This window comes from Podarcis liolepis (genome assembly GCF_965112155.1).
Source record: "Podarcis liolepis genome assembly, chromosome: 4".
In the NCBI taxonomy this organism is placed as follows: Eukaryota; Metazoa; Chordata; class Lepidosauria; order Squamata; family Lacertidae; genus Podarcis; species Podarcis liolepis.
Genome location: NC_139558.1, coordinates 47565193 through 47588953, shown reverse-complemented (window position 1 = coordinate 47588953; position 23761 = coordinate 47565193). Strand labels below are relative to the sequence as shown.

General features: G+C 39.4%; 1 long non-coding RNA gene across 2 annotated transcripts; it reads right to left on the bottom strand.

The window, feature by feature from the left end:
- Positions 1–625: 625 nt before the first annotated feature.
- LOC310704661 lies at positions 626–18517 on the bottom strand. Of its 2 annotated transcripts, none has more exons than XR_014524946.1 (5): positions 18481–18517; positions 13082–13120; positions 12836–12933; positions 11083–11264; positions 626–740 (listed from the first exon to the last, which is right to left on the bottom strand). It is a non-coding gene; the product is annotated as an uncharacterized lncRNA (long non-coding RNA). The 2 variants fall into 2 exon arrangements; XR_014524947.1 differs by having other exon boundaries at positions 12836–12955; positions 18481–18513.
- Between the last annotated feature and the right edge of the window lie 5244 nt (positions 18518–23761).

The following is a 23761-nucleotide window of genomic DNA, read 5'->3' as shown; positions in this document are numbered from 1 at the left end:
TGCTGTTGCAGTCAGGACCCTGAGATATGAAATGAGTTCTTGTTTTGCTTCTGATAAGAGGGAAAAGAGGATGTATTTCCTAGAGCTCTATCAAATGATTACAAATTGAGCTCACTATTTGGAAGCTACAGATCTAAACACAAGTCCTGCTGTGTATTTTGTAATCTATATTTTTACCTTTCAAATTCATCTTTGATTTCACAACACTGGCAGGATTTGCTAGTATAAGTAATTGAAATGCTTGTGTTTTAACAGACGTTCCAATGATATTTCCAAGCTTTCAAGCATCTGCTAAAGATAGCTTCTACTAAAGATATACTTTTCCTCCTACGAATTACCCTCATTTTGGTCTATTATCCTAGTTGAATTGTACTTGACTAAAAAGTAGCTGTCAAATTCCCCACCCCAAACACACATGCTGTTCTGAGCAGTTTTGAACCTTCACAAGCAACCTGCTACTTGACTGAGCAAAGATTATATGCCTTTACTTAACAGGACCTTTTTTGTATATAAAAAAAGTTCTTAAACCTTAATTTTTCTTTTTCATTATTACCCTGTTTAAACTTCAGAAATATTGTTTTCTTTGCTTAAACAATGAAATCCAGGTTACAACTAAACAAAGAATTTCCTGTGATCCCCAATATGACCGATATGAAGCTCCAAATATGTGTTCATATTATGTTAGCAAGCAAAGGCCCTTCTTCTTAAACCAGGTAAGTATCTAACCCTATTGGGGGACACTAATTAGTAAAACCTTGGTACAATGAGATATTAGCTATACGGATAAAGTTTAATATAAAAATGAATTCTTTTTTGTTGTTTTTCAATATTTAAATGATTTCATAGACAGCAATCCAGTCATGAAGAAAGGATTAATGACAAGTTATTAAGAACAGAGACTTCTGGGCTCACAATACAAACCTATTTCGTCTCAAATAGTCATGACACTATATGTTCAGGATCTCCCTTTTTATCACAGTTTCAGGTGAGGAAACATTTCCTGCTTCTAGTTATGTGCTCTAACTCTGAAATAGAATCATGGGAGACACACAAATGTCCACTTAATAAAAGGAGAAATGCTAAAGACATAACTTAGTAAGAGAGCACATACAATGTGTATAAAAGGTCATTGTTTCCATCTCAGGGATCTCAAGTGAGGATCTGGTACAAGGCAACTTTCAGTGTTCCTATATGGACCAACAGTCTTCTTCATGACAGGATATCTCTTTCTATTTATAGCGAACACAAATGGTTATTCCTTCTACATCTTTTCTGTAAAAGCAACTGCATTAGCATGTCGCAAACTAGCCTCAGGCTCTTTCCAAAAGATGTGTACCAATAGAGACATTTGAACTGAGAGTAATAGAATATGATGGTCGATGGAAAGGAATGAAGCCTTCATGTGTCAGCTGATGCCACCAATCAAAACCCAAATTGCACTGCTTGAGAAGGCTAGAGAGTATTCATGGTTGCTGACATTGTACGGATATGGAAGGGGAGGAGGACGTGGAAGGCGTACAAGTTTTGCATGAGCAGATGCCAGCTAAGATGTACCATCAGCAGGTGGGCGATGGAGTGTGAGCTACAGCTGTGTTTGCTTTAGCGTTCATTTTATTTTGAATTATTTATAAAAAGCACTAGCAGCGATTTGGAATTTATTCAACGACATGCCCTATCAATGATTAGCTAATTTCTCTCCTGCAGACAAGTTTGATGGGAAGACGTGAGCTAGATAGCAGACAGGTGCTGAGTACCGCTCTGCTAGTTGGTTGTCACTGCTGTAGCATTAATGTAGGATGGAGGGACATGTTACACGGAAACACTGACTGAACTCTCTCTCTCTAATATCAAACTGCAGAGCATCACAGCACTTAAAGAAGCACCTCAGGCAGCACCACTGGAGGTAATGTTATAAAAGAAATCAAAAGAATTGCTACAGAAACTGTATCTGCCTCGTGAAGTGGGATTTGTTGTATTGTGTAAAACAGCCCTGGTTTGTTCTTGAAGCCTTGACTTCTTTTATATAATATTGAAGTAAGGAATACCACCAACAGAATTTGAAGCTTTGTCTGATAGCTGGGAGTTGTGACATGATCCCTTCTTTTTTCTCCACTTGCAGCATATGGTCTCCTGGGGCTTCACTCACAAGCATTCAATGACCAACTCATCATTTTTGAATCACTGATGTAGTAGAGAGCCAGTAAGATTTATCTGACAGAGTACAGTACACTGCTTTACATGATAGCCCCCAAATGTAGGTTATTTATTAGGGCTGTGCACAGATTGGGGCTTCAATTTGTACATCCAGAATGGGCCTGATCCAGTCTGGACCAGTCCAGACCTGTTCAACTCTGGACTGTGTACAATGTACTTGCAGCACACACATACATGTGACAAGTACTAATAAAGACAAGAAATAGAAAACTGAACACAGCTGTAAAAAACTTGAGCCCAAATTTGGGGGAGGAGACACAGACAACAATTTTGTTTACGTTTTAGTAAGAATGGAACTGGGATGGACTAGGTAAGGTTTGGAAACCTTACATATTCCAAGAGGCAGAACTAGGAGAGCATTGGGTGGGGTGGTAACATTCTAGGCTGGCTCCGAAGCTCTCATTAAGGAAAGTCCAGCTCCTCCCCTCTAGGCAGTTATGGAGCACCTGCTCTGGTTCACCAGAAGCAGCTTAGTCATGCTGGCCACATGACCCGGAAGCTGTCTGCGGACAAACGCCGACTCCCTCGGCTTATAGAGCGAGATGAGTGTGCAACCCCAGAGTTGGTCACAACTGGACCTAATGGTCAGGGTCCCTTTACCTTTATATGTCTACAACAGTATGTGTATCTGACTCTTGCTTATTTGCCTTGCTCAACACATAGGGGGATGCAGGCAGTGGGACCACCAATGCTGGTAGCTGGGCAAACATATGACCCTGCTGTTACTCCACCTGTAAATCATGTGTGTGTGGCTTAATCTGTGGAGGGAAATCTGTGTTGGACTTGAATTTGTATGGTCAGGAGATGAAGAAGATTTCCATGGATTTACTGGGCACTGTTGCATAGATCCCTTTTTCTCCGTCTCAAAGGATCATTATGAGAGTACATGCAAACAAAAGTATAGTAAGCCCACAACTTATGTGCATTTAACTTGTGTGCATTCAGTTTTACGCACTGGGCAATAAAAATTAAATAAAATTTAAACACAGGAGAAAATGAGGTGGGCATCCAGGGGGGAAAGATGATCCCTGGGCTGTAACCTCCATGTAAGTTTTGGGCTTACTGTAGTACATGAAGTGCAGGGAGCTGTTTCCTGTCCTCCACAAGTCACATCTGTGTATTGTTTGGGTTTAGATTGCAAGTTTTTATTACAAGCAATTTTTTTTTTATAAAGGTAAAACATTTCTAGACATAAGACTACAAATGTAGGCCTTGCTTCCTTGTGCTTTGATAACAAAGTCCTGCTGACTGGTGTCTGCTACTTCTGACTAACAACATTTCCTCTCCAGTTCTTAAAGAGACAATGAACTATTCCCACAATCTGGTGGGTAAAAAATAATGTGCCCGGCAGAAGGAAAGCAATCCCTTTTGGAAGTAGGTTGTCTCTTTATTTTGTGCCTATTGACAGGTGCCCCCAACTTTCTCCAAAGAGGGGCCATTTTGACTCATCCCCATGCAGCTGAACTCATACTGTAAAGAAAGAAGCAGTCTTCAATAAATTGCTACAATGGATTCTGCCTTCTTATGACTTGCTCCATTTATAGTTTTCTGTTTCCTTCTCGTTCTGGTTACCTTCTTGTGATTCACACTTTGTCAGCTACTGCAACCGCCAACAGTGATGCTATATAAGCAGAATGCAACATTGCACTAAATTTAAAGAGACAGACTACTCAGTCACACTTACTTTGGTGAGAATCCTGTCTCTTCGAGATTTGGAAATGGTTGTGAAAGATCAAGGAGCACAAAACCCCTCCTCTTTATAGATTGAAAGCCCTTTTCTCAATGCATTATGAAATCTTACGACCAGATTTTCTAGTCTCAGAACATTTATTGGGGAGTTAGTTTCATTGATTTCAAAGTAATTTATTTTCCTGAAAGTGTGCTTGGGATCACAGACACGCAATACTAAAATTTGCTGTGTAAACCAAATTACCTCCCCCCCCAAAAGACAAAGAAATTATGCATAAAAATGATACAATAAATGATATATCAGAAAATAAAAATGTTTAAAGCAATGCAGAGAAATATATATATTTTCTTGTGTGTGTGTTTTACTATGGTGGTCACAAGAATAAGAGCCATGTTGATTCCAAACTACTCCAGTGCATGCATGCACTGAAAAGCATGCATGCCCTTCTACATTTATTACCCCAAATGGGCTTTTAGTGTTCCACCACAGATCATTCTAAAATGGATACACACTATCAATTCAGCATAATGACGAGGAGATGGGTTGCAGCTTCAACATCCTAAAGTATACATGGTCATGCACAAACATGTACACAGCTTATTTACTCGCCCTGAGCTCTGGACTATACCAGGGAGCCAAAAAGGGTCCACAAAGTGAGAGAGGATGCTTGGGGCGATTGTTTCAATGACCTGAGCCATTTGGGTGTTCCATAGGTCGACCAGGGCTTTGACAAGAGTTCCTGTCATAGCAGCTAGAAAATCCCACAGAGCCATCTGGAAACCCACTGGATCCATAAGCGTTTGACGGCTGAGCATCTTAATAGGTCCCCTGCCTGTGCAGAGAATAAAAGGTGCTGAAATGTCAACAGGAAGTGATCTGACAATGACAAGGGACTGGCATCAATACCCCACTCACTTCCAGATCACCTTTTTCCTGCCCAGCTGAGAAAACAAGGGCCAGAGTTTGGTCTGCCATAAGCATTGGATCGGTGACATGTTGGGATAGGCCCACGGTCACCATGAGCCACTCCAGAGCCAGTTGCCTTGGCATGGATGCTGATTGCTTGTATCTCCTTTGTAAATAATAGTAGGCAAGTTTAGACACCAAGAAGAGAGGGGAATTGAGTCTGTATCTTTTTATTATACCTTTGGTGCCAACGCTTTGATTTAGAGGATAATTTCAGGCTGAACACATTGTACTTCTCTAGGGCATTTTGTGTTATGTATGGGTCTCACATCATGGCCTACTAAGGCATTTAGTGATACTCAGGCTCCTCTTTCTGAGCAATATTGAATATAAATATAGAGCAGAGAATGTAGATACTTTGGAATAAAAACAGTGGATAGCAGGAAAATAGCCTCCTGTTCCCCATTCAGGAAGAAACAAAAACACCGAGATTCACAGCAGACAGCAATCAATTATTGGGACACAGTGGGAGCTAAGAAAGAAAACCCTCACTCTGCTCTTTCCGCAATCTTTTCTCATGACCAAGATTGTAACATGAATAGGAAATGGCATGAGTTTAACCTATGCTCATTGCAACCCTTCAGATGCAATCTTGTGTTCTGTTTTCAATGCTGAAATGCATGTAATACTTTAGGGAAGGGCACTTTCAAGTATAGTCCTCTGTGGAGATGCATTCTGATTATTGTTCAGACCATTTCCCCCCCCACAGCTGTAGGTATCATTTGGTTATACATTCTCCAAAAGTGCAGACTTCTCTTTGTTCTCCTTTGTAGCAAAGCCCACAAAGCTATTTCAAAAATGTATTCATTGCCCTGCCCTAGATGCACAAGACTAAATCAATTTAGCTTTACCCATATAATGGACAATTATCATTCCAGGATCATATAGCTTTATGACCACTTCTATAGGGGCCCACACAGAATAGTCTGTATCCCCCAAATAAGCACAGCTTTTTGCTGTCCTGGGTGTATGTAAACTGTTCATTAATTAATCACTTTTGATAGTTCGCATTTGTTTGCCTTAAATATACAGCCACCTAAGTGACAAAATAAAAGGGGTGTAAAGCCCAAAATAACTCAAACAAAATGTAAAGCTTTAGGGTCTAATTTCGTATTGGGAGCTACGGTTGGATTAAATGACATGAATGATTGATTATACCCTAATATCTATTTGTCTCAGAAGGCTGGTATCTTTTATTCATATAAAAACTAGTGTGCATAATTTATGAAACAATGCAGCTTCCCTTCTGCCCTTTCCACACCTTTTTTTTGGGGGGGGGGTTAACATTTTTCTTCAAAGAATCCCAATTTTATCACCAAACTCATTTAATCCCTTGCACTTGATTAGACATAACGCCTACTCAACCCATGTCATACTTCAGTAGCAATTGTGGGGTTTGTTTCCACAAGATGTGGACATGGCCACCAACTTAAATTGAATTAAAAGGAGATTAGATAAATTTGTGAAGGATAAGGTTCTATCTGAATCACACTTGTTTTTTAAATTATTTGCCTTAAATCTTTTATGTTATTTTTGTGGTGGCTTGTTGTGTGGAATAATATAGGAGAAAGCTACTGGCCAGGATTCGGTGACTTTTTATACCTTAAAGAGTTCACTCAGCCTCACGAACATTGAGAAATAAGAAGCACCCCCATTTTTTAAAGAAATGATGCCCACGGAATCATGAATTGCAAATTGAGTGCTGATACAGTCATAGCTGAGAAATGATGGGTGGAGAAAGGATGTGGCGAGCGATGCCTGAGCTGGTGCTGACTGAGCAGAAAATGATGCAGTTTCCAACTGATTTTCGTTGCTTCCTGCATGCTGGAAACTCTGCTATTAAAATCTGTCTTCTGCCTAGTCAAGTGGAAGTTAAGAAACATTGAACCTTGAGCATTCTACTGCAAACATACTAATATGTTTCAGCATACACTTTGTATCCCCCCCCCCGCCCCGTTTTTGCCAGCAATTCTTCTGGCTGCTGCATTGGCACTGTAGCCAGAGGGAAGCAGACTCAACCAAGCCATAGTTACAAGCAGGAAAGGACAAAGCTGTCCATTTCAGTTTGTCATGCGCCCAGTCTTAAATTCAGTTCTCCGCATTTCTATAGCAATTTGCGAATCCTCATGAAAATTAATCAGCATGTTAGAGTGAATTTCTCCTACTATAACATATTTGTATGAAGTTTTGACTAATATACCCATTTTGGGGTATACGGCTTTGAATATCTATAATATATACTAATGTTATTTTCACTTATATAATCACTTATACATCCCTTTCCTTAATATATACATTTTTGTACACACGGGGCTTCTTTAAATTCTTCTTGAATACTTATTGTCAGTAGTGCATAGCATCCACAGGGGTTCTCTTGTTTTGTGTAAAGGATCTGGACAGATGACTAACCTGTGACTCTCTCAATGTATTTGGACGTCAACTCCCATAGCCATAGCCACCATGGCCAATAGACAGAGCTGATGGGAAGTGAAGTCCAACAATGTCTGGAGGGACACAGGCTTCCCATCCCTACTCTAAATCCTTTGGTACAGGAACCAGAATTTTCTTTTATGTTTGCAATGACTAGAAGGCTGAAGAGTTTGATGAGGAATGCAACTTCAAATCTTAATCTGTAACAATCATGACGTCAGCCTTTCTACTTTATCTTGTGCTGTTAAGGAAACTTGTGTGTCATTCAATTTGTTTATTTGATGCTAAAGAAAATCTCTCTTATCAAAATTGGTTGGAAGCAACCTCCCAATCTTATTATAAATAGAAAGAAATACAAGGATGAGAGAACATAATGTCAGAAATGATTAAAATCTAATATGTACCACCAACACAAGTACTAATTTTATTATGAAGCTGAAATTTTCATATATTTAATATAGTGGTACCTCGGGTTACAGACGCTTCAGGTTACAGACTCCGCTAACCCAGAAATAGTACCTCGGATTAAGAACTTTGCTTCAGGATAAGAACAGAAATTGCATGGTGGCGGCGCGGCAGGAGTGGAAGGCCCCATTAGCTAAGGTAGTGCTTCAGGTTAAGAACAGTTTCAGGTTAAGAACGGACCTCCAGAATGAATTAAGTTCTTAACCTGAGGTCCCACTGTAAATGGAAGTTTCAGTAAGAAATTTCACTGAATTGAGAACAAATATAAACGGCATTTCCATGTGTTGCTCTGGTTTGCCAGAAGCGGCTTAGTCATGGTGGCCACATGACCCGGAAAAACTGTCTGCAGACAAACACCAGCTCCTTTGACCTATAGAGCAAGATGAGCACGCAACCCAGAGTCATCCGCGACTGAACTTAATGATCAGGGTTCCCTTTACCTTTTATGATGCATCAATGAAAAATATTATCTCCAGATAAGATTTTACAGTCAATGATAGACATAGCATAGACCCAATATTATACTCTCAAAATTCCTTATTGAGAACTATTTAGCAGTGCTAATCCAGACTGCAAATTACCACAGGTTGAATAACAGACCATGTATGTACAGTGGTACCTTGTTTTGAGTCAGGGATCCGTTCCGTAGCCCCGGATGCTCAACAAAAAGGATGCTCGACAAAGTGCGGCTCTGTGCACGCACGTGGAGCAGTTTGCGCTTCTGCGCATGCGCAAGCGGCAAACCCATAAGTCACCCGTTCCGGTACTTCCGGGTTGGCCATGGACATCAGCTGAAATGGATGCTGGACGGGGTGGACTTATACAGAGGTACCACTGTATGGCTATTTATTCTGTCTATGCTTAGCCTCTTCTCCACTGTAGAACATGTCTATCAAGGTACAAAATCTTTCCAAGCTATAACTTTGAGAAGTTATAACTATTAACTATTTTTTCAGTAATGGCTTCATTTTAACACATAGTTAATATTTTCTAAGCTAGTTACAGCACATTTGACTAATGCAGTTCTCAGCCATCATAAAAGCATAAGGAAAGCTTGTTGACAATGTCCCAAATAGTCCAGTATCCTGTTCTCAAATGTCCAACCAGAGGAGCATTAGCCAGGTGATTTAAAGGATTATCTCTTTAAATGTCAACAAATTTAGATCCTTGATTGGATTATGACCACTGTCATATTTATACTGTGATTATATTAATACATCAGTTTTGGCTCATACTTCATACATTAAATGACATTAGTTTGCTAGTGTCACAAATCCTGGTAGTTTTAATGGAATAGAGTTTGTATTTTAGGTAATTTCTCCCAAGTTCTTGATGAGGATAAAACGTCTGTCTCATGTGCAACTTTAGTCAGTCTGTGTTTATATTATATCCTCCACAAAGCTGAATACCACTTTCCAAGAAATACAGAGTTATTTAGTTTGTGTTTATATTATGCCATGTAAATTCCAAAGCAGTCCCGCTAAGCAGTTTGGGAGTACAAGACACTACAGGAAACTGGAATTTCTGGTTGCAAAAATCCTCTGGCTGCTGCTGAGTCATGAGAAGCCTAGAGAACTGGCCTTAGCCACATATATGCAGTTTATTAAACTCTGATTTCACTGCTCATTTCAGCTTCATGACAAATCATATTATTGTAAAAAGTCTAAGCTGTAACTACAACAAGAAATCTACTTCTACCTGAAATATATTATAAAGTGACAAACAATTCAAACCCCAAGGGCTGGTTCCAAAGGAACCTGCCAATATTAAAACATTTTTTCCTCTCCCACCAAGGACTACATGCATAACCTGAATCCACATACACACACACCACCAATATTTCATAACTTGCAACTCTCAGTTCAAACAGAAATGATCTCATAAAAGTCCCACATTTCACTCTTCTAATAACACGATATGTCAAAGAATAAGATCTCATTACCTTACCCATTGATTTGTCTCAGGTGTTGGCAAAAGAGAGAGAATATTTTAGGAGTTTCAGCAAGGAAGATAGAAAACAGAGTCTGCCTGAATTTTCAAAGTATTGATCAGCTCAAAAACTCATGTGCAACAGCCCCATAATCAGAGGTACTGAACACAGACTCCCACTGGGTGATGGAAATGGTTTCTTCGACTTCACATTTTTCCTGCAGATAAATCTATCTTAGGTTTGTTTACACCTACACGAGATGCAGAAATAAGAACTGAAAAGATCAAACTTTTCCTAGTGGGTGTTTTACAGGTAGCACCCCAAATGCCATCCTAACTTACTTGCTTAAGGCACAAGGAGAAGATGTGGTCTGTTGAATACTACTGCACATAATAATAGCTGCCAAATTTTAACTTTTTAATCATAAGCATTACGTCCTCAATGGCGATACTCTTCCGAATAACAGGTTTTCAAATAGTAATGTTTCTTGGTCAGACTTCATAGCCCTAACAAATACATGCACAAAATGAAGAAGAAGAAGAGTTTGGATTTGATATCCCGCTTTATCACTACCCAAAGGAGTCTGAAAGCGGCTAACATTCTCCTTTCCCTTCCTCCCCCACAACAAACAGTCTGTGAGGTGAGTGGGGCTGAGAGATTTCAAAGAAGTGTGACTAGCCCAAGGTCACCCAGCAGCTGCATGTGGAGGAGCGGGGAAGCGAACCCGGTTCACCAGATTACGAGTCTACCGCTCTTAACCACTACACCACACTGGAGAATGGTCTTTCTGATTATTGTCCATTTACTGTAAAATGCAACTTGTAAAGACTACTACCAAACATGTTGATACTGAATGAACAATGCCATTGGATGGTATCAACTAAATAAGCTTAAGAGCAGGAACCACCTTGTATGAGATTTTGTAAGTGAACCGCCCTGGGATCTCTGGATGAAGAGCAGTATACAAATTTAATAGATAATAATAATAATGCCTCTTGCATTCAGTGCACATCATATATACTAACAGAGTATGTACTCCATGCTTTGAATGTGACTTATTAAACAGAAAAAGCAGTTTATTTAAATCATTTATACCTCATCCTTTCTCTGCAGAGCTCAAGGCAGCTAATGACAAAGATAAAATAATAAACTGACAATTTAAAACAACATTTGCAATATACTAATAACATATTAAAATAGCAGCAGAATGTAACAAATTACTACAACAAATTTGTATAAAAAGCAGAGATAGTTAAAAACCAGATTCAGTAATGCAATAATGCACATTCCAAATGCTATTCTTGATGACTGACAGCTAAATATGTGAACTGGTTCAATGGGAAAGCATTGCATTTGAGGTGGCATATGGTGATCAGAAAAGTATTACCTGCAGCATTATATCTATGATGACTCATTCTCCCATGTGATGTTGCAGATCAAGTAATGAACATTTATGTGTGAAACAACCCTTAAGACAGGCTTGGGGAATCTGTGCCCTCCCCATTTGTTGTTGGGTTCCAGATTCCTTCAGCTCCAGTCAACATAACTCGTAGTCAGGGATGATGGGAGCTGTAGCCCAACAACATCAAATCACCAAACTAAAGAAGTTGTTCTTTGCAGAAAAGCACAATGAGAAGAGAAAATAGTTTGCATAGTTCTTAGCAACCATTTGCTGTTGTTACTGAGAACGTGCCAATAGAGAGTCATTTAGACAAAGCTTTTCTGCTGCTCTTCCAGCTTTCCAGCTTGGTTACCCATATTCCACTCCTTAATTTATTTTTGTGTTGTACTACAAAGATGTGCCAAAGGCCTCACATTTCTCATTTGCAGGAAGCATTCCAAGGCCAAGATACTCTTTGCTTCTAGCAAACATTGCCATTCCAAGCACTTCCTAATTGAACTGTCACAGCTCATGCTGTTCCCATTATTTTATTTCAGACCCCCAAAAAGCAGAGGCAAGTTCCCCTTGTGAACTATGAGAAGGCCTTCTGCACAGGAAGAATGAAATGCTAATGATGACTCAGAAGGTATTCACTAATAATGAATGGCGACAACCTTGTGGCAAGATGGATAGAGCGGAGAGATGCACGTTGAGCTGAAAGAAGCATTCCAGTGAGTCTACTAGAGACTAAATAATCCTTATGGTGTTCTTTCCAGACCTCTTTGATAGGCAAGGAATTAATTGTGGTAAGACAGAACAAGGGCTTTAAGGGCTATCTGCATCACAGCACACACTTAATTTGCAGCATGTGGTTAAGGGCACTGGTGCTGTTTTTTATGAGCTTGAGAAGCCAGAGAGGCAGTTGGCAACTAAGGCCCCTCGGCTCAAGAGGACCTCCTGGTTCAGAGAACCAGCCTCCCAAGTTCGTGTCAGAACTACATCATTTAGAGGATGATGGCCCATGACAGGGAGGAGCCATGAGCTCTAAGGCAAAGCTATGCAGCTCACAAAAGGTGGGTGAGATTGCTTGAATGGGTGCATAGGGATGTTGGGAATTGGACGCAAGCTAGCCAGGGTGGTTAGCTGGTTAAACCTGAGAGGTGACTCCTTAGAGGCATCCACCTCACAGCTGTGATAAAGAAAGGTTTATATTGCCTTTTCGAGCCTTGACCCTATTGTGTCTTAACCACCTGGCCAATCAGGGCTCAAGGAGCAGGACTGTACTTCTGTGCTTCAAATGTATTCTGTTGTGCTTTGGTCCCACTCAACAACCCGGTCACAGCATTTGGTACCAGCTTCAGCTTCTGGATCAATCCCAAGAGAACCCCCATATTGAGTGTGTTACAGTAGTGCAGCAGTGAAATGATAAAAATGCCTACATGAGAGGAGAAATGTGGCTTTTATGAGCACCCTGTTTCACCGCAGGGACTAGGTATCTTGTTAGTATGTATGTTTCCTTGGGTGTAGGGAAGAGTTGGTATCAGCCTGATGTTGGAACATTCCCTTTTCTGCCAAATATTCCTCTTGGCTATATCTAATAGAAGCTATTAGATTTGCCTCTCTTACAAATGTTCTCAATGCAGCTCTAGCTTCCAGCCAAGCAAGCTGCCTGGCTGTGTGGCATCTTAAAGCTGTCACTTTACCACTGACTTCCCATGCAATAATTTCAAATGACTGGAGAACACCAACCAAAACATACCTGGGGGAGAGCAGTTGGACTCTAGTTCAAGTGAGCAAAGGTCAGACCTCAGCTGTAGGCAGAAATGAAGTATCTCTCTTAGGTTTCAAAATTTGTCTCTGTAATATTCAATTTTAAAGGCTGTCAAACAGAAGATCAGTCATTTCACACTGTAACAAGAATAGACATCCAAAAGCGTTCCTGAACATTGCTTTATCTTTGAAGCTGAGGATTTTAAAATCATCTTTAAAAATGAGAGCTACTCACCCCTTTTCCAGCTATTTCCACATACACTCCAAGCTGAATCTTAAAGAAAGAACATAACAGAAGAATAAGCGTAATGTAAGAGAAGTCAGATATTGGATATTGTGGTCCCCACTGGGTCATCTTGGGCTATGTGATCCTCAACTCTCAGCCTAACCTACCTCCCAAGGTAGTTGTGAGGATGATTTTAGGAGGGTGAGGACCATTTATGCCACATGGGACATAAATGTAATAAATAAATACACCCTTTGCTGAATTAGACCAACAATACATCTTTTTATTAATGTTAAGGAACCAGAAATCACATAAGATATTTTTTTCCTATTTTGCATTTTGCCCCTTGAAGTGAGTTTTTCGTTCTGCTGAATATACAAACAATTCTCACATGTTATATGCACTACCACACACGTTATTAAAGGTCTTGTTGTATGCTACACAAACTAACCAGCACATGAACAGATACATACAACAATGCATATAACTCTATAAAAATGCTTATATATGAAATTATGAAATTATGCTGCGGATGTACAGTACCACAGGTTCGAAACCAGATTTTGGAACATAGGTGAACTCCAGGTTTGTTCTGAATGTTCTCTTGATCAGTCTCATGGGCTAACCCTACACATTCCAGGGCTAGGGGTAGAGAACTGCTTTCAGCCCAAGGATCACATTGCTTCTGGGCAACTTTTTGGGAGCTGCATAGCAGTGGTGAGCAGGAGGAGGTGCAGGGGCAAAAGTGGGTGGAGCAACAAATTTAATTTTAGCTGTGTACAGTGGGCTAGTTTCTACGCACAGAGACAACTCTCTTGATCCTCCATTGAAGCAAGCATGAGTCATTATCAGAGTTCAAGGACACATTCCTGCCTAGCAAAAACACTCAGGGGGAATGTAAAGCAAGGCCACTGAGAAATGTACCCTGGAGAAAGAGGATATGGCCTCACAAAAGTTTTAAGGGCCAGATAAAGCAAGGGCCATAATGTGACCATGGGCCTGTGGTTCTCCACTCTTGTTCTAGGGTCTTGAGACAGAAAAAAGCTAGGCAGATCTTTAAGGAAACTTAATGGTGGATTAATTTTTCTGTCTTGTTGATACCAGGTCATCAACTTTGAAAGACGGGACATTGTTCGGAGAGACGCAAGAGACTAAACCCTTCCATTAATAGGCCATACCATCAAACCAAATCAAAGGAACACTCTATTTAGTGAACTATCCTAAATTAATCATGCTAATATAATAACTGTTTCTTTTTGGCAAAACTGTTCTTTGCTTTACAAGAATCCTGTAAGGCCACAGGGAACTAGTGATAGAGTATATATAATATTATATTATTTCGCTGAACATTTTTCATTCATTTTTGACTCTAAAAGGCCAGTTAACTCAAGGGCTGTACAGCAGGGCTATTTGCATACTAATTAGAACAGCCTGCTCTGGCCTCATATTTCATTTGTTCTAAGCAGCACCAGGCTTTTCCAGTAGGTAAATGGCAGCCTAGGGTTGTACCAGCATCTTTTTTTCTTTTTCTTTTTTACTTTACATTTGCCTTGAACATTTATCCCTAAAGAAGAAGGTATAATTCAAAAGCTTACATTCAGTGGTCAGCATCTGAAGTGCTGTGCAGGGATTATGCAAGACGGCCAAGTGTTCCCCAAAGTGAAGGGACCTTTGGGAGCAACCTTAGATGTGGCATAAGGAGGTATGCCTGAAAGGAAACCGAGGAAGGCCTCCGTGCATGCTCAGAAGATCATGGCATGCACATGTTTGGCTCCTGACTAATAATAGTCCTTCTTTGCAAATTAATTACTCCTGTATTTTATTATTAGAGAGGGAAATGTTTTATTGACCCATGTGGCGAGGAGATGAGGGGATCACTCAAACCAGCAAGCTGCAATGCTTCTGTAGATGGAACGTTTGCAATAGTGTGAACCCTACAACTTAAAAGTGCCTAAGAAAAAAAAGTTTTTCAAACGACAACAAAAAGAATAGTTTTTTTCCATAATTGAACTACAGTGGTACCTGGGGTTAAGTACTTAATTCGTTCCGGAGGTCTGTTCTTAACTGTTCTTAACCTGAAGCACCACTTTAGCTAATGGGGCCTCCCGCTGCTGCCGTGCCACCAGAGCATGATTTCTGTTCTCATCCTGAAGCAAAGTTCTTAACCTGAAGCACTATTTCTGGGTTAGCGGAGTCTGTAACCTGAAGCATCTGTAACCTGAAGCTTATTTAACCTGAGGTACCACTGTATTTTATCTTCCTGACTCTTTTGTTTTCCTGCTTTTTTTGAAGGTGGCAGCCATTTTGTGAAAAGTCATATTCCTGATGGTAGCCATTTCTAACTGATGCACTCAGCATCTTCTGAAAATTCAAAATGTGTCCCCAGACCCAAAAAAGGTGGTGACCACTATCTCGGACCATCACCTACACCAGGGAATGGGATTCTGTGGCCCTCCAGATGTTGCTGGACTTAACTCTACCCCAGATACCAGGTTGCAGGTTCGCCATACCTGCCTTACATCATTCCTGAGGGTCTCTCAATGCACAGAAGCATTTTTTTCCAGAGCTGTGTGGAAGAAATGGAGCAGTGGGAAAGACCTGTTCCATGAATGTGGACTCCTGCTTCTTTCAAAAAATGGAAGTTAGGATCCATATAATATAATGTGAGAAATACAGCAGTAAAGGAGAGCAAAAAATATTTCTCCTATTAAGAAACAGAGGAATAGCCATATTTTAAAGAAATGAGGTTATTCGCACTTGATATTTTAAGTGCCAGAATGGCTCCCAGATGACGGCAGAGTTGTGAATGAAGGAAGATTATATTTATAAGATAAAGATTATCTAATTTGGCTGTCCCCTTGATTAATATCAGCTTCAGAGCTATTGAGCAAGAACGGCATTCTCCTGAGCTGCACACGTGGTACCTAAATGACCAAAAGTAAATGTGTGAAGCAAGTTTGGAGATTCTTCTTTGGGCAAAATGTCCAAGGAATTCTGAGGGAAGCTAAATGAGTTTCACGAAGGATTTTTTTCCTGGCAATTCCACACATCATTTCATAGCCTCCCTTCTGGATGTTTATTCTGTACATGGAAGGTGGGGAAAGATCATGCTACCACCTGATTTCCCCCTTTCACAGCTTCTCTGCATACCTCTCAGGATCTTCCAACTTTTGTTGACATTATATTTCATTATTTCTTTGATTTTATCATTCTGTTCTGAGATACTTGAGACTGGACACTCTGAACTTTAAAAATAGGAACTCTTTAGATACTGTAGGCCCAATGTTGTTGTTGATATTAATACTACTACTACTACTACTAATAATAATAATAATAATTTATTTATACCCCCAGCCACTCTTGGCGGCTCCCAACAGAATTAATTATAATAATAAAATAGCGATAAAACATCAGGCATTAAAAACATCCCTAAACATGTGCAACACCATAATAAACCTGGGCTAGGAACCCAAGAACCATAGAATTAGCTCCATCCTCCCAAAGGAGCCATCATATTGTGGCAGTACACCAATGCAATGGTCATTGTACCGTGCCCTAAACATTCATCTGTCATTGCATTACATATTCAGATTCTATGGAAAATTTAAAATGGTGAGATTGTGAACAGAGCAAGCTAAAATAATGATACATCTTGCTATTTGAGAGAGAAAAATGTGGGATGACATGTAATTCCAAAATCTATTTCCAAGGACTCATACACGGGAGCTAGTCATTAACCATCTGAAACAACAAGTTGAAGACTAAAAAAGTAATTCAAAACTGAAGATTGATTTAAGGAATTAGGCAGGTTCCAGCTATGACTAATTAATTATTGAAGTTAAAGTATTGTCCCTCCACAGTAGGTACTTTTTCATAATTACAGCTCAGAGTAACATTTATCTTAATTAGGATCTCTCATCTCATAAAGAGTTGCTGCACAGCATCTTTTATTCTGATCTATTATAGATTTTGTTTGGAAGATGCAAACGGGTGTGTCATTTCATTGGGACACAATTGTAAATTCCGTATCTAGATCACCAGCTCTGTGGCATCCTTGAACAAACTGTCTGCATTTGTTTTAAAAATAGCTTTCAGTTAATTTGTTTCTTTTCAGAAAGGTATTTTCGATTCAATCTATTTGGGATAGATAATTTTGAATCAGGGTAGCTGTTTTCTTTTTGCATTCTTGTGACATTTGCTTTGTCCTCGGCTTCAAGTCACATCCAGAGTTTCCCAACTGAGAAAAGGAAAAGATCAGTACCCTTGATTTGAACCTCTGTGCTTTGCCTTTAAACACCCCAGTAGCTTGGCAGGAAACTATTCCTAACCAAGGCAACAAGCAGAAAGATCACTCTTTGCTTGCACTCAGGGGGAAAGAACACAGCACTTGCACTCAAATGCTTGACTGTTGTCAAGTTATCCATTTTATATACACTCCATGCTACACTTTCCGGAAGTCTCTGTTAAGGGATATAGGAAGCAAAGGGAATCAGAAAGTAGGAGCTAGGCAAAGGGTTAAGAAAAACATAGAGATTACAAATGCTGTTAGAGGAATTCAGAAGCTAAAACAATTAACCATCTACAAGAGATTTCGTTGTTAGACAAACTTCAAAGGGATACAACCATCTGGAAATGAAGGTGGGATCTTGGAACACTGTTAATACTGTGACTCATTTACAAAATTCAAACTGGACAAGGTAAATAATGCTCTTCAAAGTACAACATGACCACAACACAGCTACAGTGAGTGCTCCCAGCTGGGAGCTTAATTTGCAAATGGGTTGTTGAGATATTGTAAGCAGGTAACTGGCAAAATATATATTAGATTTCGTCAAAAAATGGTATTTCCCAGATTAAGTGAGGAAAACTATGGGCTGGTGTCTTGGTGCCGACAATGTTGTATGAACACTACAAAAACTTGAATGTGCGAGGAGCACCAGTCCTGAAACGAACAATTGACTGGAAGCTCCAGTATAATAGATTACCCCACTCCTGCTATTTGCCAAAAGGAAGTGGCACCTTTGCACCAGCTACAGCTACATTTCATACCACATAGAAATGCTGTGATGGGAAGGCTTATCTGGACATAGAAAACACACCCCTGATAAATCTATAGAGGCATATGATAGTGCACTTAAGGAACTAGCTAAATTGTGTGTGTATGGAGCATTAGAAGCAGATATCTTTATGGATCAAGTGGTGGGGAAATGTGTTCACAAAATATTACAGGATGACTTGACACTGGCTGTAAGAAAGGGCTCAAGAAGAAAGTGCCTAATGGTTTCCAAGACTGGTGACTCTGCCAATATTTCCATTAACCATGTCAATCAACAAGCCAAGGCTAAAATAGATCTGAAAGTCACCAGGGATGCAGTCGCTGTATACAAATTAGACAAACTGTATGTTACCTGTGTTGCTTGCATGCAGACCCAAACATTTACATGATCACCAATTCAGTTAAAATTCTTCCTTGGAACAAGCAAGGCATCAACATTCTGGGATCTACACATCAAACAGATGTGCTTACAGTCACTGATTATTACTCTTCTTACCCAGAAGCAATGGAACTGCTAAAGAAATAGTTCTTCAGATACTATCAGCAGTATACTGCAGATTTTGTTTTGCCAGTTTTGGATGTCCTCTTGATGTTGGCACTGACAATGCTAAACAGTTTGTTGCCTGTCTCACTGAACAGCTTTTCAAGTCTTGTGGTAGTAAACATATCTGTGCTTCCCCATATTATCCAAAAGTAGTGGGGAGATCAAATATTTTCATTGCTGTTTGAAGAAAACTCTGCAAGCAGCACACTGTGAAGAGAGGAACTAGGGAGGGAAAAGAATTATCAAAGATCTTAATGGCATATCGATCTACCCTGCCCAGGGCTTCAAAGAAGATACATGTTAGATTGCTTTTGTCATATGGTATCCGCACTAACCTTCCTGGGCCTTGTGATCAAACGGACCTAGATGAGCTTTTCGTTACAGACAATCACCAGCAGTACTTGAACAAGATGAAGCAATAACGTTGATGCCAAGCAGAGGGCTAAGGAGCTAGGAATGTATTCTACATTGCTAACAATAATGTAGGCAATAAACTTCAATCAACATAGACATGCTATGCAATTCTTAGGAGCAGATTGTACACTTCATAGGAGCACATTAACACTGATAATGGGCGAGTTATATAAGTAGGAATATCACATTTCCGTGAAAGCTTCCATCTTGGTTTGAGCACAATGATGCAGCAGTCTCTCAAGAAAGAGAATTTTACAAAAAAGAAAGAAAGATACTTATATATTAGTTGTCAATTTGAGAGATGGAGAGGTGAGATTGCCTACCTCTCAGAATTTGTTATGTCGTGATGTACTTGCATAATATGTGACTCTTGTTAGTACGCAGACTGTTCTCCTGTGAGACATTACTGTGTTGCAAAAGGTTTCTTGATTGTAAAAGACACTCTTGTTACCTGTTATTCTATTTCAAAGTTTCATTTTAAAAAAAAATTAAAGAAGTTGAAACAACTCTTTGTCTAAAGAGATATCATTGTTATTAGACAAACTTCAAAGAGACATAACAAAGGCTTGCCAGGCTCTTCCAAACCCTTCTGTGCTGGTTCTTGTTTGCTTGTGTGGGCAAGAACATGCTAATGGTGCAATCAAATACCATGCACAACAAAACAGAATCTTCATTTTATTCATTTTTCAGAAACAGTCTAGAAATGAAGATGTATTTCTTGAGCTTTTAGTAAAATAGGTCTGGGGGGTTCTTTCATCAATGGAAGTCTTGCAAAAGCTCTGAGGCCCTTTGCTTCTGAAGTCCTAAATTCAGACTGCTTTAAATGGTTCTATTAAATGATATCCCATCTTATTGCTGATATATTTAATGTTTTATTGTCCTCTTATATAGGGAGAGTGACACTGGGTATGGCCTGAATATATAATTTACACATCTTAAAAGCATCTTTCCACTTTTCCACGTTAATCTGCATTTTTTTTTAAAAAAAAAATCCTCAAGAAAATTCACCAGCATCTTAATATGAATTTCTCCTAGTGCACCTTTTTTGTATGCAGTTTTGCCTAATACACACATTTTTTGCAGTGAATTTCCTGAGAAAATATGCAGTTTCTCCAAATGTATGTTTTTGTAAACACTGTTCGGTCAGAGAGCTGTGTTACAAAATTCATAGAAGTGAAAATTTCAAATGATAATTGTCTTTCAGTTTATGTATTGGTTTTTTATATTATTATTATCATTATTATCATTATCATTATTATTATTATTAATCCCCCAGCCACTCTGGGCGGCTTACAGCATATATCAAAACATATTAAAACACCAAACATTAAAAACTCCCCGATACAGGGTTGCCTTCATATGTTTTCTAAAAGTCAGATAATTGTTTATTTCCTTGACATCTGAAGGTAGGGTGTTCCACAGGGAGGGTGCCACTACCGAGAAGGCCCTCTGCCTGGTTCCCTGTAACTTCACTTCTTGTTGTGAGGGAACCAGCAGAAGACCCTCAGAGTAGGGCTTCGGTGTCCAGGCTGAATGATGGGAGTGGAGAAGCTCCTTCAGGTATACTGGGCTAAGGTCCAGGTATATTGGGCTCAGTGTAAATTAGATAGATTTTCATTAAACCCCATTTGACTGGTCTGTTTCCAGACACAATTCAAAGTGTTGCTTAGGATCTACAAAGTCCTACACAACTTGGGACTAGGTTTTCTGAAAGAGCGTATTCTCCCAAAGAAGCCTGAATAAGTTTTAAGAGCCTCAGCAGGGGCCCTTCTTTCTGTCCCACTGACTTCTGAATGACATTTGGCAGAAACCTGAAAAATATTTTTCTCAATGGCTGCTTCCAGATTCTAGAACTTCTTGCCAAAAGAGACACATCTAGTCCTGTCTAGAATGACCTTCTGCAGGCTGCCAAAAATATTTTTATTTAGACAGGTCTTTGGCCCATAAGCTGATTTGTAAGTTGGAGCTGGTTTTAACTGGTTGTTATTGATGATTTGCTTGCCCCACTCTTACATTTTTAAAATTTTATATTTGATTGCTGCTGTCTTGAGCACCATTTGGCAGCAAAACAGGATACGTATTTAAGAAAAGAACAAACAAATTACATAAATGAGATGACACGGAACGGAAATATCAGCCCTAAAATATAGAGAGTATCTGTACTAGGATATTTGCTTCTGATGGCATGGAAAAATATCTATCAGCTGGAGACAGAAAGTAGTTTGTAAAGGACAAGCAAGACAAATTTGTAATCTAAACAATGTTACTGCAAACCTTTGGGACATCGCTATTGATCGCATGGTTTGTGTTTAGCTGATTTTAAAGAAGCAAATGAAACATAAAGGTAATAAATACAGTAGGTTCCCTTAGAACTTATGACTACCAATATTTCGTATAGAAGAAGGTTCCCATGTCTAATTTGATGGCCAGTTGAAACACAGTTATATTTCTAAGAGTCCATCATTCATTGCACACCTAGAAAGCTTTTTGTTGTTGTTTAGTTGTGTCCGACTCTTCGTGACCCCATGGACCAGAGCAAGCCAGGCACTCCTGTCTTCCACTGCCTCCTGCAGTTTGGTCAGACTCATGTTGGTAGCTTCGAGAACACTGCGCAACCATCTCGTCCTCTGTCGTACCCTTCTCCTTGTGCCCTCAATCTTTCCCAGCATCAGGGTCTTTTCCAGGGAGTCTTCTCTTCTCACGAGGTGGCCAAAGTATTGGAGCTTCAGCTTCACAATCTGTCCTTCCAGTGAGCATTCAGGGCTGATTTCCTTAAGAATGGATAGGTTTGATCTTCTCAAGAGTCTCCTCTAACACCATAGTTCAAAAGCACAATTCTTCGGTGTGGTACTATATTATGGATCACTATTTGCAAACTGATATGCGAGGTTTCTCTACCAGAAAAGCAGTACCACCACTGCTTAAACTCCTAATTTCTCTGCCTCGCATATATGAGCACAATAAAGTCCCCTCTTCAACATACACAACACCAAACACAATACCCAGATACATATATAATGGTACTGTATATCTAATTCCTTGGGGGAAAACCTTTTTCTGTAGTCCAATTTCAGCTATTCCTGTAGGTTGAAGCCCTCTCACACATATCCTGAAACCTCAATCTACAAAAGGTATTTTCATCTAAGTGAAAATAATGACCAGCCCATCTAAACCTTTTCTCTTCACAGAGTTATTAAGGGCAGTAACAATTACATATGCTAGATATTAATGTTTGTGAGTATAACACAGTACCCATTTTACCCATTCATTAGGGTCTTGTGTGGAGTTTTCATATATTAAGCAACCTGTTTTTCTATAATAATCATCAGTAAAACTTTTGGCTTCTCTTCTTGGACTCATAGCTATTTGATGCAATAGCAATCTTAGGGATGTATGTGTACATTCACATCCTACAAAGAAACCAAATTATGTGTTTGACCCTTCCATGGTTTTCTTTTGTCCCCATTTTCATTCTGCCTCATCTTTCAGTTGCATTGGAACACTTGTATTCCATCTGTGTGGGTAGCAAGTGCAGCTGCCTTTGCAGCTGTTGTGTATATTACATTATTCCTTGGCTAGCCATCAAGGAATGAATGATTCTTCCATCCATATTGGAAAAATCTAAGCCAACTTCCATCTGCAAAGAAAAACAAACAAGAAAGTTTGTCTTCAAAAACTTGGCCTAGAAATCCGAATGTCACTGCATTGTACATTAGACCTGCAAATATTGATGTGTTGAAAATAATTATTAACACTTTAAGTATCAGACTGATATTTGGAGGTCTGATAGCAGAACATTTGCTTTAATTCTCTTTCAGATAATGGAGCATGACTTCAGTGTATTTAGTGCATTGTGGACTGCATATTTGTGCTTTTTATATCTCAATGTTTTAGTGTTCATCCTCTTCTTATTATGCAGTTTGCTAAGTATATAGGCTAAGGGACTTTTGGCATCAGGGACATGTTAATAATAATGTACTGACTTAGTGGAGCCCTGCTGTGTCAAGTACTTCAATAGCTCAATTTTCTCAGATGAAGGGAATATGGTAGGCCTAATTCTTTCTTTCTTCTGCTAAAATTTTATTGATCAAAGCTTCTGCTACATGGTCTGCATTGGCAACTAGATCATCCCCCTATAAACTAATCGGCTAATTTAGTAATAGTGCCAAGCTCCTTACAAAATATTCCTCAAACGGACATTTTCTCAATTTCTTCATTGCAAAAGTGTCCCATGATTTGTTCACTAGATCTAATATTTTTGACAGAGAATATTATTTCTAGAGCTTAGCGGTAATACTTTATGCCACTGTCAAAAGATTTCTTCAAGTTTTCTCTCTTTCAAATGAATTTAAGTCTTATAAATATTCTAGATATGTAATCATATGGCAGGGCATATCGTGGTATGTCATGAATAATCTTTGAGCATTAATCCACTGTTATAAATGCTATCATAGGAAAGCTGAAGTGACATTCAACAATAACTCTAGGGTCTAGGTTAAATAAAGTTTTCGGGGGTTTTTCACTTCATGGTATCGTAAAAATGATGACTGGTGAGTCAAAGACACATTATATTCTATGCACCAAGCCAAGTAAGACTAGCCACAAAGCCTAATGGCTTCAACATCTAGCCACACACAAAACATCAGTTTCACAGAAAACAGACCAGAGAGAATGA